The following is a 14,819-nucleotide window of genomic DNA, read 5'->3' on the forward strand; positions in this document are numbered from 1 at the left end:
TGCCAGAACGCAGCTTTTGGCTAAAACCAGTTTAAGAAAACCCTCCCATCAATTTTCTTACCATTCTAATCAAACTGTCTCAAGAGAGTCTCAAGTTACACTGTTGTCTATGAAGCAACATACCTGCATTTGAAAAGCCTGCAAAACGCATGCCACACTACTAAACTACACATTTAAATTAAAAAAAAAACCAAAAAAAAAACAAAAAAAAAAACCAAAAAAAAAAAAAAAACCACCTCAACTTGTATGCAGCGCCCCTACGAAAAAGAGCCATACACCATCCACAGTGAACCAATCAATAAAAGGTGCCATCTCCAGGCACATGCCTCTAGACATGGTTAAAAACTGGCCCACATTATTTTGACCAACATAATTTAAATATTTGTTGAATTACATTAACACGAGTCAACACACCAATAGAAACTCCTCTGGAAATGCGCGTGGTCCATGTTCACATTACTCATTGCTCAAATCTGAATCTCTACATGATCGTTCACACAAGTGATTCTAGTCAGCCATTAATCTGAATGAACCGGCGTCCTGAAATGAACCACATGCGCACATCATGCTCCGTAACGTCACATGAATCAGCAGGAAACAAGCAGAACGAGCCTTCTCTCTGAAGATGATCAACTGTGATAAGCTCTCAGTTGCACTGTTAGAATGATGCCACGATGAAAAGGGTGGGGGATGACAACATACACGCAGTGGGGGTAAAAAGGCACACCGATCTGAGCCTTTCACATTAAAGGTGACATGGCCATGAACTGGATAAGTATCTGATCTATTACCACATACAAAAGTGGCTTATGTCAAATTTGAGATCAGATTTGTGCGTATACACAAAACGTACAGATCTGTGTCACGGGGGGGGGGGGAAGTCATCGGACTTCTGATTCTTCAACCTGGTAATATGTAACGTAGCTATAGTATCCAGAAAGATAGAGGTTTTATTTGCATACGTCAGTGTGCATCTTGTGTATTCAGTATTGCAAAGACCAGTATCATAATTTAACAAAACACATTGTTCAGAATCAAATGCTTATGTTCTCGCCTCCTCAGTTAAAGACGGATTAGAATCAGTGTTTTCTCAAACACCACAAATGCAACACACTTTTGACAAACACAAAATGCAGGCCCGCTGGCTTGAGCTCTATACTCATGTGCACCCATCATAGAGCCATAAACCACATTGTGATAAATAAAGAATATCAATTTGAACGCAAAGTTACATTGAAATAGAAACTGAATAATGTTCAAAAATTCCTGCTTTGTTGGAAGTCAGCGGTGCAGCTCACACATCATGCCTCTACTGTACGTGATTGAGCTCTCATTTAAAAATAACAAGAGAAAATGTGCAAGCATAAGGAACAAGGCGCCCACATAACATTTTCATGGTGATTGGGGTGTCCTACTTGTAAGAACGTTCACTTTCTTGCATCTTTCCCCTCAATAGTAAAACTACAAGTCAGGCTTTCCTAAAAGCTGAAAGGTAGAATTGAGTGTAACTTGTACATTTGTGGGGCCTCAAAACCAGAAACAGAAGGATCATCGCAGTAAAATTTAACGCAGGGCTGCACAAAATGGACAGTAACAGTATTGTGATATGAATACTGCTGTGTTATTGCTAGACTTTGCACTAGTTAAACAGCGGTGAATCAAAAATCTGACCTGTTAAAGACAGTACTGCACTAACTTCTTGAATTACATGAACTTGATTAATCAAAAACACCCACACAAATTCATCTACAGCTGTAATTTGTCAGAACGGTCACAGAAACCAAGACAAGACACCGGTTTGAGAATCATTTGTACACCGTGGCCTTCTGTGAAATCAGTATCTTAAAAGGTCAGCAATGCGATTAATAAATAAGCATTGCATTGTGCAGCCCCAATATTAAAAAAATAAATAAGCCATTTTTCATAATGAAAACGTATGAGAAGTTCTGTAGAAGTAATTTCTTGGTTAAATTACACCAAATAGCACTGTTTTTACTAGATGACATGTACCTACATCCCAATATTACCAACATCTACTCCCTGAGCAACACTCAGGTACAAGACATGCTTTCAATCAGTTTTCATTTCATTGCATAACATTTCAAACGAGAAAAGTAATAAACAATCTTTGTTATTCATGATACTACCAATGCATTCAGAAATCTCACTCACTATACAGCATTAGCAAAATACTGAATATAAATATAAAATGACATTAGTGAGAATTCAAACAATTACAGGAATTACATAGCACACCATTTCTATAATTCCAACCAAGAATTTCTTTAAATAACTGATGAATTTACTAACCGATTTTACAGTGCAGTGAAACTGAAGCTGTAATCACCCCTACACTTTAGCATACTGCAATCCATCAAAACAACTACATGGATATAAACATCAGAGCACTGTAGAAAATGGAAGCAACCTCACCCCCTACACTTCCTGTAGTGCATCAGTCAGAATGATTGCATGGATCATGTGATCACAGTGCTCCGTGCTCAGCTTTCCATAGCTGTTATTGAAAGCTAATCAATTTAGTTAACAATCACTGTAGCACTCTCACAAATTGTAAAGCATTTGGCCCAAACTAAGCAAAATACAAAGTCTGCAGGTCAATAACAGTCAAAGTCAGCCTTCCCCTACAGCTCACACAATCAAAACATGAAGCCCAGAATTAGCACCTACCAGGGGGTCTAAGGACAAGATGCTGCAGTTTCAGTGTGTGAACAGTGAGGGAAAGGCTTCAGCTGAGACTCCAATACCCTACTGCTATAATGTCACTAGCAGAGATAGCATAAAGCCACTTTTGCCTTTCCCAATACAGAACACCCCAAACACTGGCAGAGACCAATCAATGCACTAAAGATACCATACTTAAACTGCTCACACACATTTCTTTATTCACTTGTATTAAAACCAGAGTTTTTGTTAAAGATCTGAAGCACCTAATGGCTAGACAGGCTCACCACAAGGCCACGTTATTTGCAGCAGTTCTTCACATCCGTAGGTCCTCGTTTCTTTAATGTAGTTAAACCAAAATAATTAAAATAAAACAAAGGTCTTTAAATTATAAAACTGAGCTACATGATGCATGTGGCTACTATTTTCCCATGATGTAAGCTTCACCTAATGCTCTCCTGCACCATGTGCAATGGATATTTCATGCTAGATTTTTTCCTTTCAGTTTTTTCTGAGCCGTTTTTTGGTCTATTTGTTATGAAATTTACACAGAATGAAAAGGACAACAGAGATTTTCAAATGATGTCAAAAACTGAAAAACGCCAAAAATAAAAGATACAAGGTTTTGTTCCGACAGCAACGGTATACATGTTGCAATACATTAAGACATGTTCCTGATTACTTGATGTGAAGTAGTTAATACTGGCCTACATTATTTGATTAATTCTTTGTTTGATCCATCACGACAAATGTTAGTATTGCAAAATAAGACCGTGTCTGCTGACGACGCCAAGAGCAATGTTCTTGATTTGTTTTGGATCTTTGGTAACAGAGTTAAGTTTTCAGTAGGCCTATATTCTATATTTAGAAGTAGCAGCAAAATGTGCCCATCCCAGACTTCTGACGTGCTACTAAGCCTTGTCCCAGTGGATTACAGTCAAGCTCTGAGAGCGCAATGGAAGAGCAAAGAACAATATTAAAACACTGTGGGACTAAAACGCTCAAGGAACTTGCTCAAATATTAAATAGGCAACATACAGATGAGGCAAACTCACAACGCATGTAATCAGTATGAGAGGTTACCATGACCTTTCTATTTCCTTTATTTCAGGCCATTTCTGCCTCTGTACTTCTGTTTTATGGTGCTAAATACAGAGTGCAGAGAAGAAAACTGCACCCAAATTAATTAAAATTGATATGCATATCATAAACATGTATATCATAAACATGTATATGATAAGGATCTAACAAAGCAATATGTCGCTGTTGTCAGAATAAAACCTTGCATCTCCATTAGACATTTTTCAGTTTGACAATTTAAAAGTGCCTTTACATTGTACATACATTTCATGAACAGACAAAAGGATATTACCTAAATTGACTTTTGGTGGGATTAGAGTCTGGTTCCACTAGCTTACATTAAAAGTGAAGTAGGTTTTGTCCTTCTCCTCTAAAGTTACCATTTTGGAGATGCAAGGTTTTCTTCCAACAACAGCCATTCAGTACTGCATCACTATTGTGGTCAGCACAATAGCTTGGGGTTAACAATGTTGAATAAACAGAAAAATGTTAACAAGCCACATATTCTAGCACACCATTACTGTACCTAAGAAGGTACTGACATTACTGCATCGTCCCAAAAAGATATGTACATCTATTCTGCTGGGTTTTTTTTTAATGCATTTGTAAATGTGCATAAACTGCCTCTGAATGTCAGACAAAGATGGGGCAAAAAACTCGACACTTAAAATATTTCCTATCTTCAGTGAGACTAAGCATTGATTAACAAATGGGAGCAGAAATACAATGTGTGACTATGAAACTACTGCGCTTTAAATGGTTCTCATTGGCACATTTAGGGTTAAAACATGCATGATTCAAGTCAAAAGCTTGAAAACCGTCACACTTCTTGCAATCACCATGGGTGTTAAAACAAGCTGCGAGGCAAAAATAATCTAGAAAGGATTGCCAAATGATCTTACGCCTACAGACCCAACACTTGGGTTAACAGCTTCTCCGCGCTGCCATTTGCTACTCAGCTATGGCTGTCAAACTGGATCTACATATAAAATACCAGAATATTAAATTTGGGACCAGAGATGGTGGGAGAGAAATCTCAATCTAGAATCTCAACTGTGATCTAACCAGTGGGTAAACAAATTCTCAAACAATACAATTTTGGCAACCAATACAACAAACAAGGTTTCCAAAAGTTAAACACCATCATGATTGCTGCACAACATTTAGTCAAATTGAGAAAATAATTTATTTATTTATTCACTTATTTTTTTTAAGCAACACAGGAAAAAAATAGCATTTCCTTCACATGATAATGCAACTTGCAACTGTACGGGCAGGGCAAAATAAATAGGAGAAAATGTCTAACTGCATTTCTGACCAATACTGTGACTTAAATTACATAAAATAACTGAAATTTAAGTCCTAGACTTAGGACTAGAGCAGCTCCCTGTTTTGAGGTTAAAATTTCTCCACCTAGACCAATTCTTAAAACACTTCATATTACAGGCTATGGTTTGAAACTGCAGTTCTTGCCATTTGAAAGTTGCACTGGCTAGAACATCCATTTGTCAGTGGTTGCACACTGAAATTAGACCTCTGCATTTAACCCATCTGTGCAGTGAAACACCCACATACATGCACGCTAGTGAACACACTTGCCCGGAGCAGTGGGCAGCCCTATCCACGGCGCCCAGGGAGCAATTGGGGGTTAGGTGCCTTGCTCGAGAGCACTTCAGTCATGGACCGTCAGCCAAGGAGATTGAACCGGCAACCTTCCGGTCACAGGGCTGGATTCCCTAACCTCCAGCCCACAACTGCCACTGTCGGTCAAAACTGAAGTTTTGACAAAGCAATTAAATCTTTCTGTGCCATGTCTAATCTTAGCCACTAAAGATGAGAAAAAGGGCCTACAAAGTGATCTAAACTTGACAGCTTTAATGGTAACGAATTAGAAAGTGTGACCATACAATTCACATATGGGAACTAAACACACTTATTTCATTCAAACAGACTGCATATCAAACATGCACATATGCTTCAAGATATTTATGTCAGTCACTAGGCCTCCTCTTGATTTCATTATTCAACTTCACCATCCGCTCACTGTCTTCCTTATACAGGGAAATTCACTTGAAAATTCTGTAATAACTCTTGGCAGGATGAATCAGTGTGCACGTAACAATGTGCAATGTTCTCCGTACATGGAGCTTCAAATAAGCTGGGATGCCCCTTCGTTGGAGCGACGCGGTAGGCGCCAGAAGGCCGTCACAATATTTAACCTCTCCAATACTTGCCGATACACTTGAACACAAAACTGAATACTTCCAGTGTCGAAAGTACTGCAATCGATTACACGTACGTCAAGGTAGCATATTTTTTGGTTCAGATCGCTTCATTTTAATGGGAGTTACAACAGAACGTTCAGGGCCTCTTGAATTCATTCAACATCGCTGCTTTTGGAAGAAAACCTCATATACCCCCTTTTTTTGTCTTTTTTTAGTTTTTGAAATACTTTGAAAGCACCTGTTGCCCTTTACATTGTGTGTAAATTTCATGATGAATGGACCAAAAGAAATTGCCCAAAAAACACTGGTTCCATTGACTTGCATTAAAAGTAAAGCAGGGTTTGTTTTCTTCCTCTATAAAGTTACCATATTGGAGATTTTCTTGGAGGTTTTCTTCCAACAACAGCTATATACAACTTTTCAATATGGCTGGGAATGTCTTACAATGACATCTCAAAACAAATTCAAACTATCAAATTAGTTAACACTTTCAGCCAAATTCCAGGTGAACCAGCTAAATGAACCCAGCTTTCTTAATTCCAACTTTGCATTATCAAAAAGGCATCTCAGATGCTTTCACAACAATAAAATTCATGATTCATAGACCTAAATTTAATCTAAGGAAGATAACTTGGTCCAATATCCAGTGCAAACAAGCCTAAATCACTGGAGGTTAGCCACACCATTACTCGATTCACACCATTACTGCCAGGCTCAGATTTGGAAGGTTTGTGAAGATGACCTCTTGGGTTTAAAAATACATTTAAAGAGTTCATGTCTCAGAAAAGCAAATTTCCCTTGCTATTTCTTAAATTAAGGACTCTTATGTGCCATTTAAAACACCAATCACAACAAGTCTAAAAAATACAAAATCAAAAAAATCTCACTACAACTGCCAGGGCTAATCAAAGACAATTTCAACACCATGCCACAACCTCAAAGACTGTCAATACAGCATTTATAAAAGCAACCCACTGCCTCCTCTGATAACGGGCATTATGTTCAAGTGGTAACATCAATGAGCATTTGAATCTTTGAGTCTACTGCAGTGCTGGAAGATTATGGGTGTTCTCACACCTCAAAGTCCAGATCGAGGATCATGTTTGTTATTGTTTACATTTGATCCAGTTAGTTTTGGTTTCACGTTGCATTAAATAACCTTGCATGATGTACCTATGTCCCGTCATCACATACGTGAGCTGTGTCTCCCTATGATTTACACTGGTTGGTTTGTAAAGGAGTGTGCGCCTGATGTAGGAGTTCTGCCAATTCGGCGAGCTGACCTTTCCGTTTGAATGGAGAAAAGTTAACATCCATTAAATATTTTGTTTCCTCCCACTACATGCGACCATGGTTCATTTTACTTCCCTTCCAGTTCTTTTTCCTTTTCTATTTAATCGTTGATATTCTGTCAACCTTTTACGACTGGTCCGAAAGGCTGAACCATCCAAAAAAGGAACCAAACAATAGTAGTTTGATCCGGACCAGACTGCCTCTTTCGATCGGTCCAAATTTTGGTCCTTTGGTCTGAAAAGTCTGAAGGTCTGGACCAAACAAGGCATTGTAAAAGCAAGCTAACAGCACCATTTTAACACTTTCCTAGTTTGAACCTTCAACCCATCCATAGAAATACAGAAGCCCAGCTGCCTGTTAAACAAAGTTACAGTAAGACTACGCTTAGGCATACGCATTGCGTATGGAATATTACACAGCAATGCATAAAACATCACTATCATCTTATTCATCCTATGCCAACTGGGCAAACAGACATCAGGCTTCCTCATAAAATACTAAACTCACACAAGGAGTACTTTGGAAATATGGCCTCACATTTACACAGAGTCTGCTTTTACAAAAGCCAATTCACACCCATTTAGACCAAAATACATCATAAGATAAGTCTTCAACTTACAACTGCATAATCCAAATATCGATTTAGGACTGCCACTATCAATTAGTAGTAACAATACTCAAACCAGCTAATCATAGATTTTAAAAAGGCCAAACAAACTCAACTGAACACTGGCAATGCATACAGTGTCTTTCAAATGTTCCTGTGCTTTACTAAAAATTAATTTTTTTAAAGCTTGAAATTAATACTACAGTAAAATCTGTTCAGTTTGTGCATAATGGAATATTCTGGAATGGACTTATACACGACCATTTTATAGTTTTTTTTTATGTATAATTAATAAAAGCTGCCATTATACCACAAGCAGCATGGCCACCAGTAAAACTAAGCGTTACAGCCTCTTACCATATTTTGATGACTGACTGGATTATACAGTCAAAACAGTGGCAGCACAGACACTAAGTTTTCATTTTCTGCCTTAAAATAGTTCCACAATGCAGACATTTAAAACGCTATGGTGTCTTTACAACCAATTTTAAAAACAGCACAAAAGCACATGCCCACAAAATGTAAGTATTTTAAGTTGACTGAAAACTAAAAATTTACAGCAGTCAGGTTACGTTAAGCAAAAAGCACTAAAAATACTGATTTGCAGAGCTGCTATGAAGTGGCTTTTACAATATTGGCAATATTAGTTTTAATAGTGCCTGTAAGCCAACAGCTGAAGTGCATTTGGCTGGAGAGGAGGTGTAATAACTCATACTGAAGCTGGAGAGTGTACAGTAGATGCATTAGCTCAAAGAGTCATTTCCTCCTCACTGAGACATGCTGATGTAACTGATAACGGATGCCCAGGCATCACTAATCAATTTTAGCACCAGCAGAGGGCACAGGGGGAGGGGGGGAAAAAAGTAGCGCTGAGCCTAGAAACCGTCAAGCAAGATCTACTAATGAACTTTAAAAAAAAAAAAAAAAAAAAAAAAAAACAGGCCTGATTGATCAATGGGGTCAACACACTAGCCACTTAGTATATGTAGAGAAAGACAGTGGAAATGGGTGGAGCACTAATAAATAAGCAGTGCTGCACTTTAAGTCACTCATACTTGGCTGCTAGGCATGATAAACCACCACAGCTTGTTCCGATTGATCTTAAGTTAACAGCAGACACCAAGTTTTTTTTTTTTTTTTTTTTTAAATTCATGATCAAATTTTATTCTTTTTTTATTTGAAAAAAAAAAATCTTCAGATGTGCTCAGGCAACATTGATAATAGCAACCTTGGCTTTAGATGAGGGTGGGCCAATACAGCCAAAACATAAAAGTACAAAGCTTGTAAACATTAGTAATACATCTAACAATATTCAGTTTGAGATTGATAAGTTGGAAGAGACAAACCTATTTACTAATAATTCAACTTGACCACATGAACCTCAATGTCAACCCTTGATTAATGCCAAGAAGTCTCTTTAAAATTATCCCAACAAAAATAAAATTAATAAAAGCTGTCAGTTATCTTCTTGCTGTTACTGCTAGACCAGTTTTGCTATGATCTATGTATCAGTAAGAGAGACAATACAATAACACTGCTATTACTTAAAATCAATATTTTGTGATTTTACTGCACTCTGGAAAAGCAGTGTTAATGCAATGCTGGGCTACTGTGTTAGTCAGCATTTTATTTGTCTTTACTGCACAAGCAATTACAGACATTACATTTCAGTGATAATCCAGATAGATCTAGTCCCACTACCTACATGTGAAAATTTAGAACACCCCTCACTCTTTTCTGAGGGTCTTAATTACAATTTCTCATGAATGATCAAAACTAGACATCTTAACAGAGCAATGCAGACAGCAGCAGGGCTTATGCTACAGACAGGCCCACACTCAAATGACAGGCTTTTTTGCCCCCCTCAAAAGTTTATAAATTCTGGGTGCTATAAGTTCAGCTGGATAATTTATTCCCCTTAGACAAACCAGTCTGTGTAGAACAGAATCGGAGCACTGAAGAGTCCAGAATAACATGTAAAATATCAAAGGCTGAATCAAACTTTGACCTCAGAACTGAAAACCGCAACATAAAAAGGCTAAATGTCTTACATTGGTAAATATTCTAAACGTATTCTTGTACTCCGCAATGTATGTTTAAAATATGGAAGGCTATTAAAAAAAGTTGGCAGATGTGCTCAATGCAATTAAAACCCAAAGCAAGTTAATAATACAGACCTATTATACAGTATGCTAGAAAAATTTCAAATACTAAAACTTAAACTCATCTGTACAGTGTATACATCACACTGAGCCATTTATGTAATTAGTGATTGATAATGTATACACATGAAAATTGAAATGACAGCCCAGAGTCCTTAGATCAGTGCAACCCTAAATATGACCACAAATATGCTCACAACCAGCAATATACCCATCTATAAAAGACATCAAGTTATTATAATCTGCATTACGTTCAGCTCCAAGGACAGTCTGGACAGCTTAATGAGTCTGACTGAAAATATCTCCATGTGTTAAAGGAGCGATGGGGGACAGTATGGTGAGGTGACCAAACTGCAGGTACTGAAGGAATGGACTCCAACAGGAGTAACACTGTATAAAAAAAAAATAAATAAAAAATAAAAAAAACCAACCACCTGGGAATGAAGTTGAGCTGAATGTGGGGAGTTTGAGCTGAGAAAGCACCAAATTATGCTCGACTCCAGCCCTCCAGGACAGCAATTTGGCTCCTTGCATTGAGGCTTCACTCTTAGAAAAGCCATAACCTCCCCAGAGGCATTGCACTGTTACACTAGAGCCAATGAAGAAATCACCAGACTATAAACAGACACCACCGCAGCAGAACAACCAAGCGTGGGTTCGTTTAAGTTTAATACTGAACTCCTACTATATAAATAAAAAATAAAAATAAAAAGTTCCTCTGCCTTGCTGGCTGGATATACCCCATGTAATGATTACTTCTATTACTGAAAGGGGAACTACGGCAATGTTTCAAAATATCCACATGATTAAATGGATATTTAGCGGTTTTGTGTGACGTGTGAAACTTGGGAGTCCAAATTCTTCACAGCAGTGGTGATTAGGAACTACACAGCCACCTCCAAAAACTCCCTCAAAGGTTATTAGACATCATGAATAGGATGCCTGACATGTGAAACACTGTCTTATAGTAGTGCTGAGACAGCATCGCTCTAAAATGTATTTTAATCCATTCCAGTGGAGGGATACATGAATAATCTAAGAAAAAGCAATTGCCAAAGTAGTTCACTGGTGGTTTTGAACAGTAGATAATGTCTTTACTTGCATTGCAAACACCAGGCTCAACGGTTCCAGTCATGCCCACTACGCTGGTAAGTTTCTCTACAAATGAATTTATCACATCACTTTGACTTTATATCGCATTACATAAAGCATGGACAAATTCTGAAAAATCAGTGGAAATCCCCTTTAACCCTAAAATAAATCATTCTAGCCAAATGGCTTCAATATTTTGGTCATTTGAGACTTTTGTTCATACAAGTTCAGGGAAAAGACCAAATGAACTACATTTCAGACATTGACGTCACCGGCGTTTTAAACCGTATTGAGTTAAAGTGACTGGACTTCTGTAACCGGGCGCCTAAAAACAGTGAAATTAACATTTTAGCATGGAGGAAGAATAACAGTTCACTCCATGTGTTTAACGCTGGTTCACATCAGCCACCTCAATTCATTTGAACTGACCACACACACGTCAGCCACCGCCTTTAACGCCATTCAACCGCAAAAATAACAGGCCAACAACCGCGGCTGAGCTAACTAAGCTAGCTAACCTAGGTTTGCTAATGTTAGCTAGCCAGTGACCATCCACCGTTAAAAAAAAAACTTAAATTTATCATTTAGCCAAGACCGAAAATAAAATGTTTAGTGAATTTAAACAGCAACTCAATTTTGGCTAAAATTTGAATTAATCAAGCTAGATGAATTACAAAATCCGCTGATTTTCACTAATTGACGGCGTCTGAAAACGGAACCGTTAACGACGCCGAACGACCTCAACGAACGTGAACTCACACAAACCGACTCCAAACATAAAGACAGGGGAACATTTAAACAAAGCAGCGCCCCGTTCGCGCACACAACATATCCTTCCACAAGTTTACGCCGTCGCCGTTCTTACCTTAATCAATAAACACAGCTTAAAATGATCTTTTTATAAATGTAGGTCCGTAAACTCTTAGCCACGTCGTTCAGTCGGAGCTAATGCTAAGAGCAGCGGCGGGAAATCCAAGAGGCCCTAAAATAAACTGGCAGGCCGACGAGCCAATCAGAGGAGCCCAATCCAGTTCCGTTCTTGATGATTGGACAATTGGTTTGACAGGCGATATAAAGTGGGCGGGACATTGCGGAGCAGCTATTTTACCTCAGCTGTACCTAATCCCGTTGATTTAAGCCCCTTCGCTGAAAAGGATGAAGGCGCTTGGTTTAAACGCCCAGTTTGAAACGAAATGGTGGCACCTGAGCAGAGACTAAAGAGTTTAAACGCACGTTTTATAATCATAAACTTATTCTTAATCGTGCTCACAGCTCAAAAGGCCAAAGGGTATCCAATCAGTTTCCTGTGTGTTCTATTTATCCTGTTTATTCACGTCACCGTTTTTAAAATGACCATTTCTCATCATTAATGATCACGAATGCCTTTTTTGTTCCACTTACATTGGACATCCCACTTCAGAAATGGAACCCCAATGCGTTGAAGGGGAATTCCAACAATCTTTCCAAATTTCTGCATAAGTGGTTTGGTGGGAAATGCTGTGCTCTAGAGAAGCTCAGAGTCACAAATGTTGGTGGCGATAGGAGCCAGACGTCCACCTCTACAAGCTCCCTTACATAAAGTTATTACATGAAATATTGTTTTATGTTAGTCCTGAGATAAACATTTTGGCCAGAGACAGATTTTGAGTAAAATCCATCCATGTTTTGGGGATGGGGGATACATGCAGGGTGCTGTGAGACAAAGCAGGCCATAATAGTCCCATTTCAGACTTCCCATTACTCATAAAACCTCAGATAACTTGCTACAGTTGGTCTTGCCGACATAATATACACATATGCAATTATTTCAGGAAAAAAATGGGCTGACTTACATTTCCTACATTGAGGGCCTAAAAACAAAACAGTGATATTCTAACTGTGGCCAATTGATATCATTCAAATCACCCGAGTACATTCGCCTCAGGTTATTTTACACTAGACTACAATAACCATCAGATTGTGGACTGTAAGGGCTCTGAAGAATGTTCAAACGAAAATGATCTAGAAAAGCCAAATGAAAATGATAATTCCTGTTTTAATAAATTAACAGTCGCTCGAGTTCTTCATTCAGTTTCATTGACGTCTCATGGGAAACAGCCTTTACACCATCAAGGCAAACATTTCAGCACCCATACAAGTGAAAAATGGTAAAAGACAAAGTGTCCAATATTCTTAAAATGTTCCAAAAGGGGGTTCTATTATCCAATATATGGTATTAAAGGCTTCCAAATAAGGTTCTATTATACAGCCTACCCTCTTAAAGGGTTCCAAGGTCCTATTATTCAACATACACCTTCATAAGTTTCCCGAAAGAAGTTCTTTTATCCAATGTATACTCTTAAATTGTTCCTTATATGTTCCGGTATCTAACATATGTTTTTAGAAAGGTTCTATCATCCAATGTACACCCTTAACAGGTTCCAAAAGCTCTTCTGTATCCAATGGTCACCCCAAAAAAGAAGTTTGTTTATCCAGTGTTAATGCTTGTAAGGTTCCATTATCCAACATATACTCCTGTAAGGTTCCTAGAAAGGTTCCATTATACAACACACACGCTTAAAAGGTTCCAGCAGTAGTCTTATGATCTAATCTTAAAAGGTTGCAGAAATAAGCATGTTATTCAACATACACTCTTTGATGGTTCCAAAAGGTTCTAATGTACACTCTTAAAAGGTTCCGAAGGAGGAATTGTCCATTGTACACTCTACAGTCTGCCACGCACTCTTGAAAAGGTTTCAAAAGGAATTATCCATAACTATCCACCATACACTTTAAGATGGTTCCAAAAAAGGATCTTTTGAGCAATGTCACAGAAGAACCACTTTTGGTTCCCCCAAAGAGCCGCTCGGTAGATGGCTCACCGAAGAACCGTTTTTTGTAAACGACATGTGCGAGTGTGAAAAACATTTCTTTAAGGTTTCCTAGAACCGAACGTCCAAGCCAAGAACTGTTTTAGAAGCTTTACATTTGAAAGTGAGCATCAAGACATATCCCAGTTATAGAGGAATAGGCTATATAGAAAGTCTTTGGCAGGTTGTGACCTTTCAGTTTAAATGACCAAAATGATCCAACAAGACAAAGCTCTGACCAGCGAAACAAGCACTTGCTCAGGATACGTATGCTACATGTATAAAAGTGTGGTAGGATCCAGTCTTAAGATAGCATGGACACTGAAACCAGACAGTGTTTGTCTAGGCTGGTTTTAATTGCCGGTGAGTGAAATTATGAGGCTAATAAGGGACAATAAAGAGCTGCAGAGCTGCAGTGTCCTGAGCAGGGATGGCAAATACGTCCACAGCCACGTTTTAAATGGGATTACATCCCTTCAGAGGACGCGAGTCAAGAAAAACAGCTTTAACACGGACTCATAGACTGCAATAGGCACACCATGCAAAAAGCGTAAACGATGAGACGCAGCCGAGCTGAACGTTTGCAGCACTGAATTTAAAAAACGTAAAAAATTAAAATGTCTTACCGTCTCTCTACAGGCAAAGTTAAGGTTGTCCCACACGCGAAATATGCCTTACAACCAACACACCGAGACAGGGTTCATACAAAATAGTGAAAATAAAAAAATTAAAAAATAAAAAATACAGTTCTGCTCGTTCTGCTTAGAAAAAGAACCAAACAATTCACAAACGCAAACGAAACGTTTATTGAAAAACGAAAGACATAGGA

The 14,819-nt window shown here is 38.3% G+C and overlaps 1 protein-coding gene across 5 annotated transcripts in view; it reads right to left on the reverse strand.

Moving 5' to 3' along the window:
* Positions 1-14,819, reverse strand: part of elavl2 (ELAV like neuron-specific RNA binding protein 2) — a 44,936-nt gene that overhangs the window by 29,864 nt on the left and 253 nt on the right. For 2 of the 5 annotated variants that reach the window (XM_017719288.2, XM_017719286.2), the window contains exon 1: positions 14,617-14,819. This exon is cut by the window's right edge and continues 253 nt beyond it. The exons of 2 other annotated variants lie outside the window; for them this stretch is intronic. The gene's annotated coding sequence lies outside the window, so the exon portion shown is untranslated. Of the gene's footprint in view, positions 1-12,006; positions 12,102-14,616 lie in introns of those variants that run through there. One more of the 5 variants, XM_017719287.2, reaches the window with a different exon arrangement.

The sequence above is a fragment of the Pygocentrus nattereri genome, chromosome 22 (assembly GCF_015220715.1).
Source record: "Pygocentrus nattereri isolate fPygNat1 chromosome 22, fPygNat1.pri, whole genome shotgun sequence".
In the NCBI taxonomy this organism is placed as follows: Eukaryota; Metazoa; Chordata; class Actinopteri; order Characiformes; family Serrasalmidae; genus Pygocentrus; species Pygocentrus nattereri.